Source organism: Condylura cristata, unplaced genomic scaffold (assembly GCF_000260355.1).
Source record: "Condylura cristata isolate star-nosed mole 26May11 unplaced genomic scaffold, ConCri1.0 scaffold00011, whole genome shotgun sequence".
Lineage (NCBI taxonomy): Eukaryota > Metazoa > Chordata > Mammalia > Eulipotyphla > Talpidae > Condylura > Condylura cristata.
Window position 1 is genome coordinate 51,750,550 of NW_004567112.1, and position 14,138 is coordinate 51,764,687.

Consider the following 14,138-nt stretch of genomic DNA (forward strand, 5'->3'; position numbering starts at 1 on the left):
ACCACAATGACCTATTGCCCATTAATGGCATGGGTGCAGGCCCCTAACCAAGGTCACAGTAAATCAGCTCTTATTACACACCATGGTCCCCTATGTGCCTTTACAGGAAATCCACGACCATCCCTAAGACACACAGGAAGTAGTCATGGAGACGCCACACTTCGTTTCCCATTAATGAAAGAAAAAGTGGGGAATGTTGAGTGTGACCAGATGGGCAATAACACAATGACCTACTGCCTGGAACCGGCCCTGCATTCAGGTGCAAAGCGCCACTAAAATAAAAAAACAAACCAAAAACCATTATATAAGAGAACTTTCCCCCTATAGCACTATGGACCCCACTCTTGGAAGCTCCTTCTCAGCTGTTGCCCAGAAGCAAAAATTCTACCTTTTCAGCCTTTCTTTCTCCTGACTTTCTTCCTTGCGGCTGGACACAGAAACTGGGACAAAGCAACACATTCCATCCTTAGGCCCATGACACTGTCTCTGGGCAGCCCTTACCTGACCTCTGGTCACACCTTGATGGGCCATATAGTAAGATCTGCAACATTCATTCAATAATGATGGAAAGCTCCTGGCTTTTTCCCAGTCTTCTGCAACTAAGAAAGATCCTTCTATGAAGGCCACGTTTTGTCCTTTACTACACTGAGTCAAATATTTATTTTCCCTGGTAGAATTAAAACTCTACAAAATAGGAACTATATCTGCCTTTTTCTTTATGCTCAGCGATTTCTGTGATAACAACTCAAGAGAACGTGTGAGATGAGCTATGAAAGCTTGGATGTGTGAATGTGTCCTAGAACTGTATAAAGATTAGAGCAGATAAGATGGAGAAAAAAGCTAGAATGCAAAGAGAGAATGGTAGTTGTTGTCTTGTCATCCTGTTTTCTTATTTTGCTCCAGAGGCAGCAACTGAAAATATTCATGATCTTGAATTTGCAAACCAATAAAATGTTTTAGCTTTGAAACAGCTAAGGGAATAAAAAAACACATCCACATATAATTCTTGAAATTGAAAAAAAAATCTAACCAGGAAGTGAGACCAAATTCTGATTTTATTATAGCTCAGTGTTTGAATAGAGACTATAAATGTGTACATATACATCTGGATATCTGATATTGGACTGAAAGAATAATTCAGGCTTGATTAAAATGATAAAGATGGCACAGATAGAAGCACAGATCACTAAAATGTGTCACACTGATCCTGACCACTTAGTGTAGAGCTTCCTGATAACATTCCCAGGGTTTTTCTTGCAGAGGTATAACAATTTACCAGGACCATCTGTTCCACCAGATTTACTGCTGTGGTCTTGGCCATGTGGATTTTAATTTCCACAAGGCAGTCTATTTCAGCAGCTGGACGGAACCTATCACAGAGACAGAGGGAGAGAGAGCAAGCAGTTTCCAGGAGTTATGTGGGTTGAAATATCTAGCCCTTTCTTGTTCTTTCATGAGCTATATTTCAGTCTCTACTGAAATGTACAAATAATTAAAATGCTTTGTCCCAGTGGGTACTTAAGAATCACACAAATTGAATACAACCAAATTTTTCTCATTTTATTGTAATTGACTCTTTTAGACAAATCTATTACTTCTCTGCTACACATTTAATTTCAATTTCTACTTTATTCTTGAACATTTTATTCATGAGGAAAAATTAATATTTGCTCAATGTATAACATACTAAGTGAAAACAAAAACATTAATTTTAGGAAGACATTTTAAATGTTTTTGTAGATTTGTAAGGGATCATTGAAAAAATTATTAAACTATTTTAAACATACATCAAGATGCCTTAATATCTGTATGTACTATGCAAGGATTCTTCCAATGTAATTAATTAACACATCCACTACTTCGTATATTGCCTGTGGGTGCGTGTGTGTACACATGAAAGTTCTACTCTTTCAGTACATTTCAATTGTATATATACAACACAGTTTTATCAATTATAGTCACTGTGTTTTACACTAGCTCCTCAGAGCTTATTCAGCTTAGAGTTTAAAGTGTGATCCTTTTGCCCAGCTACCCCCCCCATTTTCTAGCCAACCCCCAAGGCCTTTGATAAGAACTTTTCCCCAACTGTTTCTATGCGTTTGACCTTTTATTTATACTCATATTTAAATAATATCATGCAATTTTGTTTCTTTCCATCTAGTTCAGTTAACACAACATAATGTCTTTGAGGTCCATACAAACTGTCTCAAAAAAAGGGTTTATTCATTCTCATGGCTGGGTAACATTCTGTCTTATATATACGCATATATACATATATCATAAATGTACATGTATGTGTGTATATGTTGTTACATGTCTATATATGTTTATATAAACACACAGCATACACCATGGTTTCTTAGAATCGTCAATGCATCAAAATAGCAGGATTTATTACTGATATAAATTAAAGAGGATTTTTAGAAGAAACACTAAAAATTGTAGTAACAAAAGAATTTCTTCTAGATTTAACAAAATGGAATCAGTTAACAGGAAAACAAGTGGCTTCATTTATATAAATTACTCTGAAACACTTTTGTAGCCATCTTTAAAATCCCAAGGTTTCTATTCCTCCAAATAATAGATAAATTCTTTCATGTAATTAGCTTTCTAAGAATTACAGGTCCACAAATAGCTTGTAATATCAAGAACAAAACAACTGAGGATGTTCATAATTTGAAACTGTAACTATGAAGTATGCTTGCTGAATATTCTTAAGTGCATCAAAAGACATTAGATTCCACTAATCTGGACAGAATAAATCACTAATATTCCAAGAGGAAGATATCTGTAATTTGGAAAATTAAGAAAAAATAATTGAAAGGTCAAACTTCTTATTTAACTATAGAGAATATATTCATATAAATAACTTATGATTTATTAGAACAATTTTCTTTCTAATTAAAAATAATTATAGCAGATCCATTTAAACACTTTGATCCCCTAAGAAATTGAAAAGAGACCTAAAATTACTAGTGCACAAGCATAAAATAGTAATGACTTCATGTACAGAGCTTTTCTATTGAACTTTCTATTTAAGTGAAGTAAAAGCATGGAATGTGGAATGATAACATTGAGATTCGGAGCTTCTTTTTGGTGGGTACTGAGCTAAACGCTTTATAGATACTGTAAACTTTACCTTTACAAGCTTATCAAATAACCACTATTTTTTATCACTCATTTTGCATATAAGACAACTAGGAATCTGAGAATTTGTCTAAGGTCTCATCATTCACCTGGGTGAAGAAAAGATGAACATTTTCCAGTTAACCCCTTCCTGTCTAAATTACATACTCCACAGTAAAAGTACAAAAAGCACCTCCTGTAACATTCAAAATAGTGCTATATTCCTTTGGAAGAATTAGAAGTTAATTAATATGTTAATAACACTGATATAGTAATTTTATTAACCAATTTACTGTGAAAAATATTCAGATGAAAGGTCTTCTCTATCTCTACCAGCTAGATTTGCTCGACTGACAATGTGTCATCTTGTCTTCACCTTTGCAGCCTTTAATTTTCTGTGTGTAGCTAAATATTATTTTTGTGAACCATTTGAAAATAGGCTGCGGATATAGTGAAACTCCACCCCAAATAGGCTCAGCATACTCATTCTAAAAGTAAAAATGCATTCTTAAACAACTACAAACCATTATCATACAGGAGACAAATAACTACAACTCTATAAAGTCACCTAATAGCTATGTCATATTTAAATATCACCTACTGTAAAAACTGCCTGATTTTTTAAGTTATTTATTTACTTTTATAAATATAAACTCAGTAAAAATCCACATACTGCTTTGGGCTGCCCAATTTTTCTAGTATTTGATTCTGCAGCGGTCCTCTACCTTTTCTCCACATGACCTTGGCCTTTTTTTAAAAGGTTAATTTTATTTATTTATACACACAAGAAACAGAGGCTAGGTCAGAGGTGTGGGGTAGAGGGGATTCACTAGAGACAGAGAGGGGAGCACAACAGACAGACCTACAGCTGAGGGTGAAGGAGCAGGTGTGACAGGAGGGTTCTGGGGCTCCATGTGGGCTAGCTGCCTGGCTGGGGACTGAACACTTTGCAGTGGTTGGCAACAGCTTGATAGTGCTGAGACTTAACCGCTGTGCCACCAGAGAGGTCGCACGGCCTTACTTTTTGAAGATGTCTTAATGGATGTCTTCTGAATATGTCCTAGAGACTTTATTTCAGGTAATCTAATATATGAAAATAATATTTGGCACAGACAGGGGTAAAAAATGCAAGTACTAAGAATTGTATTATAGACATGTGTGACTGAAAGAAAATCGTGGCACTTAAGAGAATAACAATAATGTATAGCTGGTCTGGTTGCCCAAAAGTGCTACCAAGGGGGTCTGGGGAGTCAAATTATTTCTATAGTAAATCTAAGCTGTAATTTGCCCTTTTCATTGTTATTTTCACATTGTACAGCAGAATCCTCTATAGGCTATAACCACAAAGTAATGCTATTATTCTGATGGCTAATGGATGTATACTTTATGTTCTTTTGTCCTCTGTAGTTTTTAGGGTAATAGTTGATTGACGTGTGCTGTTTATAGATATTAATACAATATTATTTCAGTACTTATGCTCAGTTCATAATAGTTTTCATATACTTGTAAAATCTCTGTAACTCGATTATTACCTAGTGCATCTTTCTTTTGAACTATTGAATGCCTTCTTGTGCCTAAGTAGAAAAACATCAAGAAGTAAATACATTTTAGTAACTTAAGCTACAATTAGTCTTATGCTTTTTTCTAAAATACTTCTAAAACTATCATAATTTAAAATATTTGGAATTATTAAGATATTAGAACAAGTAAGTTTTTTCCCCTGATTTTTAAGGATGGAGCATTTAACTTGGATGTGATTGTAAAACTCATATTCTCAAGCCACAGCTCAAAGCCTAAAAGATATAAAGAGGACATTATAAGAGAATTTGACTCCTGGGTGGGATAAATCTAGTCCAGAGAACTATAGAGACATTTCAAATAAGGGGAAAAAAGTGAAATCTGTCTTTCTGTGAAGAGCATAAGGTTATGCCTGGATCTGTACACATGGGTCAATAATATTACCGAAATCCTATATGGCCATTTCTTTTACTAGTATGCCTGATGCTTTGATTAGCTGCTATATTAGAACCCAGATGAATAGGGAATGATTTCTTTGTGGGCCTAACACTCCCAACATATAGGTTAACAACTGATATGATTTAGGTGGAATGCCAAGAAAAAACAGCAAAAGTCAGGAAAAAATAGGGCACTTTATTTAGAAACTGAGCCTCATTATTTCCATTGCTTGTATATGTTCTCAGAAAATTTCTGTATCTTTATAGTTTTAGATACGTATACATATATACATGTACATTCAAGAAATTCTCAAGATTTTCATAATACTTCAATAAAAACTATATTTTTACATATGTGCAAGTCACACTGTGCTTTTCTGGTCCTGAATATAAGAGGGCTGGACAGTTCCTTCTTGTGATCTTTGAATGCCACAAGGACCTCTCTGTATATCACCTTTGGCAGAATGTCTAATATTTCTGTGCTCAATCTGCTTATTGTAAATACTCTAAGCCCCATATTTATATTTGTAGTAAATTTAACATCCCTATGTGCATTTCCAAAGCTATATGGATAGGCTCTACTTGTGCTTTTCTGGTCCTGAATATAAGAGGGCTGGACAGTTCCTTCTTGTGATCTTTGAATGCCACAAGGACCTCTCTGTACATCACCTTTGGCAGAATGTCTAATATTTCTGTGCTCAATCTGCTTATTGTAAATACTAATATTCTAATATAGCAGCTAATCAAAGCATCAGGTATACTAGTAAAAGAAATGGCCATATAGGATTTCGGTAATATTATTGACCCATGTGTACAAATCCAGGCATAACCTTATGCTCTTCACAGAAAGACAGATTTCACTTTTTTCCCCTTATTTGAAATGTCTCTATAGTTCTCTGGACTAGTCAGTTCTCTGGACTAGTTCTACTAGTCAGTAAATGGTTCACCCCTTTCACTCTATTAAAATAAGAGTCACAGGTGGTCTTGGACACCTCATCTTCTTCCTTTCCTACCTTTCACTTTTTAGGAAGGGAAATGTAGACAATATGAAGTTTTCAACAATAAAAAATATGACAGCCTCTTCAGAAAGCAAAGTGCATTCGTTTTAAGAATTTGGTGAAACATTAACATTTTAATAAGTTTCAAACCAAGCATGCATACAGTTAAACCTAATGTGGGAAAAATAACAAGTACCTGCAAAATATTTCTACTGCATACTGAAGCACTATTGCTGGAAAATAACAACTGCAATTATTGGTGTTTAAAGCTGAATAGTGACAACATTTTTTCCATGGAATATCATTTTTACTTGGCAATAACCAACAAATTAGTCATTCAGGCAAATAATTTGTCAATTTTTTTTGTGAAAGAATAAAGTAAACTTGACACAAAGGAAAACAGCAGGCAATACTTATTGACAATAAAAAATTTAAACATTCAACTAAAAATTATAACTTCAGAAGACTTATCTACTACTGTGGGTTTAGCAGATTTCCAATACTTAAAGATTTTCTGAGGAGATACTGTTGACAGTAACAAATGTAATTTTTTTTTAATATTGAAAATTCTGTAAAACTCAGTGAACCAGTGGCCAATGAATTACATTACAAAATCAAGCATTGGAGAAGATCTATTCAAAGTATGAGATGGAACAGCAGGTTTTAATGCATCAAGTATGAAAATTCATTCATATGGTTTCAGATTTAATATTTCATCCCAGCTTTCTAAATTGCCATCTCTGTGGTTGTGATAGCGTAGCAAAAAGAATGTCCAGTTATGCAAAAAGGCCTTTAGTTTACTTCCCTCTTTTCGTACTACAGATTTCTCTGTACATCATCTTTGGCAAGTGATTCTGATTTCATCATGTACTTCAACCAAAAAAAAAGAAAGAAAGAAAGAAAGAAAGAAAGAAATTTAGCAGTTTAATGCCAAAACATACATGAGAATCTGCTATCTGCTATTAAGCCAGATACAGATTTGCATAAACATGAACTCAAACTTCTCTTTTCACTAGATCTTTCTTTGGAAAATACCATTTTCATTAAAAATATGCTCTTGAGGTCAATCTGCAATATGTTTGTTTTTGCTGTTTTTAAGTGAATTCAAAAACAGCTTCAATTATCCTTATTTTTAGCTACTAATAGTCAAAAATTCAATATAAACCACATATGTTAGAATTCCAGTAACTTACAATGATTAAAAGTGATATATTATAAAGCAGAAATGAATTTTTTGACTATAAGAACAAAAAGAGCAGTTTCCAAAAAAAAAGAACAAACATAGGAGAGTAATTCTTTTACAAGTAAAAGAATTAAGCCATGGTAATGGACAGAAATTAGAATTCTAGTGGTGGACAGAAGGTAATAAATACAGATGTTGTTTAAAGTTTATATATCTGAATGTACATAATATTATAGATCACTATTATTTCAATGAGCAAAAAGGAAACACATATTATTATGGTTTATTTCATTATATTGAGGATATGTCTCATGTTTACTGATCATTAAAATGTACTTCTCTGCATAAAATGAGAAGCTGATGAGAAGTTATAAAACATGAACTAGTTAAAATATTACAAAAAATAATAAAAAATTGCATACCATAAGCAATTGCTTTTATTAAAAGCTTACAATTATGGATAGAGGAACACTGTATGAAAACACAAAAGGTTAATGAAACATTGTGTTAATGCTGGGTGAGATAGTCTTCTATATATTTTCAAATTTTCCTGTTTTGTAAAGGTATTCATAATGAAAAAATATAAAATGTACACTTACTTTTACAGCTAAATAATATGAGTAGTACTGAGTCCATTTAAAAGAATAAAGTAATGTTAATAAAAATATTATGATTTATTTTCTTATTAATCCTTAAAATGTATTGAATGTCTACTTGCTGCCATATATTATTATAGGATTTTAAGATTCATGGACAAATAAAGCAAAGATCCTGCCTATAGATCAGGGAAATGTAAAATATGTAAACTTTTTATATATCATATAAACATATATATCATAGAGAATATAATACTAAACTATACACTATAATGTACATTTTATATGGTAAAATAGGTAATGGAATTTTAAAGTACAAAAGACAGAATAGGATAACAGGAGTTATAAAGAGAGGAGAAGCAAGTTTTACAGTTCTGGAATGTCATTACTAAGATGGTAAGATTTCATCAAAATCAGAGAGGAGAGAAAGTCTGGAAAAATAAAGAAGAGCATCCAAATGGAAGGAACAGAGAAAAAAGGATTTTAAGTGCTTACTGGATTCCAGAAGCAGCAAAGTTGTCAGGGTGTCTAGAGTTCAGTTAGTTCAAAGACAGCAGAAGAGTAGTAGACTTTAAGAGGGTTGGGGCAAGGGAAACTGTAAAGGGGTGAGGGTTCACAAAGGGGTTGGTAGACCATTGTAAGACTTGGCTTAATGAAATGAAATGTGAAGAGATTTTTCACCCGAGGTGTGACAAGATTTACATACTAAAAAAAAAGGACTGTAAATGGGCAACTGTAATAGCTGATAAACCAGATTAAAATTTAAATCTACTGCATGATAGTATGCATTTGGAAAGGACAGAAGCAATGGATATGGTAAGAAGCAGCTGATTTCCGTTATATTTGGAAGTATTCAATAGAAGACAATGATTTCCTGGTATATTCCATGGATAGGGGATCAGAGATGAGGGGAGATAAGTATCATTCTTTAAAGTTGGAAGCAAATTATAAAAACAATTTAAATTTTTTTCATACTGAACAATTGTTTTTTTTTAATCAATGCAAAAGGTTTGGTTTTATTGGGTTTTGGTTTTTAAATACAATCAGAATGTATTAGATATACTCATAAATATGTAGCCTCTTATATTTATATAAGTCCAGAGAAATCACTTGGCAAAAATAACACTTGACAATAGTTCAACAATGTTCTCTACCCATAGCGGGGTATGCAGAATTATATTCATTACTTTTGGGTAGCACTTGGAAAACTGTAGCTTTTTATTGTCATTAAAAAAAAAACAGCTTTTACTTTTTTCATCAAGTTTAATGCTAAGAATATTGACCATTACTGTTTATTTCTGAATCACTGGCTTCCTACATTTCATACCAAATGAATTCAAGCTGAAATCTCTGACTTACTGAAGAAATTGATTTCTACTGATAAAGTAGTAAATTATGGATCCTTCTTAACATCTAATTCTATCAACACTTCATTCTCGTCACACAGTGACTCCAACTCTTCAATAGCTGCCTAATATATCTCACTGTGTAGTCTGAGGATTAGAAACAAAATTGCCTGTGAAAATATTTTAGACAGAACAAACAATTATAGAGATATGAAGTATAATTTTATCATCTATGTGATAAAATTTAAAACTCCTTATCCTGGGAGACTATGCAGTCATTTTAGTAAAAAAAAAATAATTTTAAGCATTAAGATTGGCACATGATAGGCCCTCCCTGGTGGCGCAGCGGGTTAAAGCGCAGCACTGAGAATCTGAAGCCACTTCCGCATGAGTTCGATTCCCGCCTGCCGCCTGCCCCGGAGGAGACCACATGGCGAGCCAGACCTCTCCTGACCCGCCCGCTGCTTCCCTCAGCAGTGTACTTCGTCAATCTGCCTGTTCTGCTCCCCACTCTGTCTCTGGTGAAGCCTCTCACCGCCCCTGAGCCTCTGGCCTGTACCCCAGTTCTGTATGAATAAATAAATAAATCTTTAAAAAAAAAAATCCATTAAAAAAAATAAAAAAATAAAAAAAAAAAGATTGGCACATGATAAATGCTAAATTAACACTAGCCACTATATTACATTTTGGTACTTATGTTACAGCTTAATAATCAAAATAAAAATTCTAAGATGTATAATGAGTCTCAATATAGATACAAGAATATTCAAAATAGCTCTTCATACTTAAATCAAGCAATATTTAAGTATCAACCCTTCTTTTTCAATTAGTTATTTAAAATTACTCATCTCCCGACTCTCAAAGTCACAAAAGACCTCAAAGTCCTCTAACTTTCATGCCTACAGAGCAGGAAGGGAACATTTGGTCAAGCTGAGAATGTTGGTGTAGCCAGCCAGGCAAGTGCTTACAAAGAACCCATTTTTACATAAATATTTCCAAGGTTTTCTTCTTTCCCCTTTTGACTCCAGATACTCTGCAATCGCCTTTACAATAAATTTTAAAATTAAATATATATATATATTTAAAAACTTCCAGTATTGCCCAAAAAATGTCTCTGAAATCAACAAATGCAAAGAGCTTGCCAAACTGCCTAGAAAAGGGGAAATGGGATAAAATAAGGAAATGTTTTTCAATAAATTATATTGAATAAACATTCCTCCAGCTACATCCCTAACATTTGCAGAGGCCTGACTCCTGTGTAATCAAGCACCATAACCACAAACATAGCCTCCCTACAGAGAGATAGATACCTTTTGGTCAATACTGAGACATGGGGGCCATATGGCTGGATAAAAAGAATAGACCTGGGAAGAAGTCAGTGCAGACTCTAGAGATAAAATCAGGGCTATTTGACTGGAAACTCCCTAATGTTGACATGTAGACTAGAAAAAGTCAGGGCACATCCACTTCACTCCTCATCAAAAGGGCACAGCTTCTCGAGTAAAGGGTTTTGAGATTGAAGCCATTAGCCATCTGTTCCTACTGAGTGCTAAAGTTAAACACTGCCTCCACTTACACAGGTTTTAAAATCCATGCCTTTTCAAATGCTCCTACTCCTCTTTATTCATTCTGTAAATTTCCATTCAAATGATTAATAATGGCATAAAATTTAACAATATTCTAGAAACAACAACAACAACAACTATGAGTCAATGTCTCTACAACTATCATTTAAATAAAACTTAAGTTCTCATTAACTAGTATCATTCCCACCATTGCAACTATGGGTAGCATGTAGAAGAGGTTAAGCAAATAATTTCCTATCAGGGAATCATTATCAAATTTCATGTCAAAGAACATACTTTCTTAAGAAAGAAGTGTTCCTTCAAAGAGTTTTACTTGTTCCTTCAAGTCTTACGTTCATATATTTTGATCTAGTTTATGTACACAGTGTAAGATAGGAAACAAATTTCATTCTGTGTGTGGCTCTAAAGTTTTATTGAATATATTGTCTTCATTTATTGAATATAGCACCTTCAACATTTGGGGAGAGTTTCCTTTCCTTATGGTTAATTAATTGTCTACATATGCTTGGGTTTATTTCTGGTCTCTATTGTCTTTCACTGATCTTTGCATCCATTTTTATGTGAATGTCATATTTGTTTTGATGATTACTATAGCTTTGTAACATTTCAAAATTAGGAAATGCAATTCTTTATTCTTTGTCAAGATCGTTTAACTATTTAGGGTCTTTTGTGATCCCAAATACAATTTCAGGATGGATTTTTTCTATTCCTTTTTAAAACGTCATTGGATTTTTCTGCCTAGACCATTCTATTTCTTTCTGATTTGGATGTCTTTCATTCTTTTCAGAATGCTCTGAATAGGATTTCTTGTTGAACAGGAACACTTGTCTTGTTCTTGATCTCACCAAAACAAAATAAAGAACCCCTTTTAGCTTTTCAGCAATAAATACCACTTTTGGGATATTAGAAGTGGGATTGTCATATGGCCATTACAATACTGAAGTATGTTCCCTGTATATCCAACTGAACAAGAGCTTTTATAATGTATGGAAGATAAATTTTGTTAAATGCTATTTCTGCTTCTATCAAGATAATCCTAAGATTTTTTATTCATTTTTTTCTTTGTTGTATCACATTAATTTCATATGTTAAACCATCCTTGCATCCTTACATGGCATATGATCCTTTTAATACATTACTGAATTCAGTTTGTTAATATTTTGTTGAGAATTTCTGGGCCTGTGTTCATCGAAGACAGGACAATAATTCTCTTTTTATGTACCCATATCTTATTTTGGTATGAGAATAATGCTGACCTCATAACTTTACAACTTCTTTTTATTATTTATTTATTTTTTACATTATTCTTCCTTTTGTCCATTTTTTTCATCTCAGTTGTAATCCCCATGGAACTTCCCACCACCATTTCACCCATGTGCTCTTCCCAACTCGTTTTGCAACTAGTAACACTTCTAATATCCCACTTTGTTGCTGCAAAAGGTATCTGCATGGGGGGTGAGGAGGAGACTGAAACTTCACTCATCCACTTTCTACATGTCACCTATTGCATCCTATCCAGGGCTGCATCAGTCCAGAAGGAGGGATTCTTTCATATTTAATAAATGGGTACCATGTTTATGGCAACCCTGGTCTGTGCAAATGATTTTTGCTTGTTATTTTTCAGAAACAACAGAAATATTCTCTGGAGGTTATTTACTCAAGAATGATAAAGTTATTGACTGATAAAGTTCTTCTTTAAAAGAACTGAAAGACTATTTTCAAAAACAGGATAAAGGATAATGGGGTACTCTTGTCAATATGATCATGAAGAGGTGAGGTACTAATTGCCTACTACTTTATTAATTTACCTTTAAAATGCTTGATATCATCTATTTAAATCTGTTTCTTATTCAGAAGTTTGCAATATTTCTGTACATTGTATTTCCTACAATAGCCTAAGCCTGAGCATCTGATTGCTAAACATTAAAAAAGGGGGCTTTCCTTGTGGCATAGGAGTTAAAGTCTCAGCTCTATCAAGCTATTGCCAGCCCTTGCAGCATGAGTTCTATGTCCAGCCAGGAAGTTAATCCTATGGCACACACAGCAGAATGCTCCAGTATCACCAACTGCCCCCCCTCAGCAGTACACTTCAATAGAGCCGCCTAATCTGCTACCCACTCTGTCTCAGGTGAATCCTCTCATCCCCTGCACCTCTGTTCTTGCATGCATTAATGAAAATAAATCTTTTTAAAAAGCAACAAATGGCCCTCCCTGGTGGCGCAGTGGGTTAAAGCGCTGCACTGAGAAGCTGAAGCCACTTCCGCATGAGCTCGATTCCCGCCTGCCCTGGAGGTGACCACTTGGCGTGGCAGACCTCTCCTGACCCGCACGCTGCTCCCCTCAGCAGCATACTTCGTCGACTTGTTCTGCTCCCCACTCTGTCTCTGGTGAAGCCTCTCGCCACCCCTGAGCCTCTGGCCTGTACCCCAGTTCTGTATGTACAAATAAATAAATCTTAAAAAAAAAAAAGGAACAAATGGCATTATAAATATTTCATATTAAACTAATGCTTATCAGCCTTAAATTTCTGGGTACATTTTCTACCTAATCTTTTGAACCTTAGGAGGTATGATCTTTTGTATCATTATGCAGGGATGTCCTGTGCAGAGTGGACATCTCTCAGTTCTATCCAAGAAACACTGGGGTATACTAGGTCATTGGGACAAGTAAATATCCTCCAGGGTGAGAGTAACTGAGGTTCAGAAACAATAATTTTCCAGTTCACCAAGTAAGGTGGCTACTGGTTCTGCCTCAAAGCTCAACAGCCTGATAACTGAATACTTGCTCAAGCTTTGATATCCAGTGGCTGGATGCTGCTGCCCAGGAGCGTCAACCTCCCTCTGGAACCTACTGCTAAACAACATAGATAGAAAACCAGATATAGGAGCCTCATCTTTGTATATAGCTGTTTTCAAAGATTCACTTTTCAAAACCATATTTATTAAATATATTCAAAGGCATTCCAAAAAAAAAGTTTCCAGTTTTCTATGGACAACTAAGAACACTGTGAATTAGAGAAATATAAAGTTGTCTTAATTCTAGGATTTTTCAGTGTTTATTTTGCAAGAAACCATTGGGAAAACTGAAGAAGGAAAAGAGATAGTATTTTCTCAGATTACTCAGCCAGGTAACCCTTTTATTCAGGAATGTTTGTTAAATTATTAAGGAACTGGAGTTTCATGCTGCATGATTTGGAATCATTGGTTTATATTAAGATGACAAAATTCATAATTTGTATGCTTAAGATGGTATAGACTTTAGCATGGCCTCTGAATTGGTACATATATATTTTTTTCTTTTTTTTAAGATTTATTTTATTTTGTGCATACAGAACTGGGGTACAGGCCA

The 14,138-nt window shown here is 34.3% G+C and overlaps 1 protein-coding gene across 3 annotated transcripts in view; it reads right to left on the minus strand.

The window, feature by feature from the left end:
• PRKG1 (protein kinase, cGMP-dependent, type I) overlaps positions 1-14,138 on the minus strand; it is a 1,208,869-nt gene that overhangs the window by 324,031 nt on the left and 870,700 nt on the right. The gene's annotated exons all lie outside the window — the stretch shown is intronic.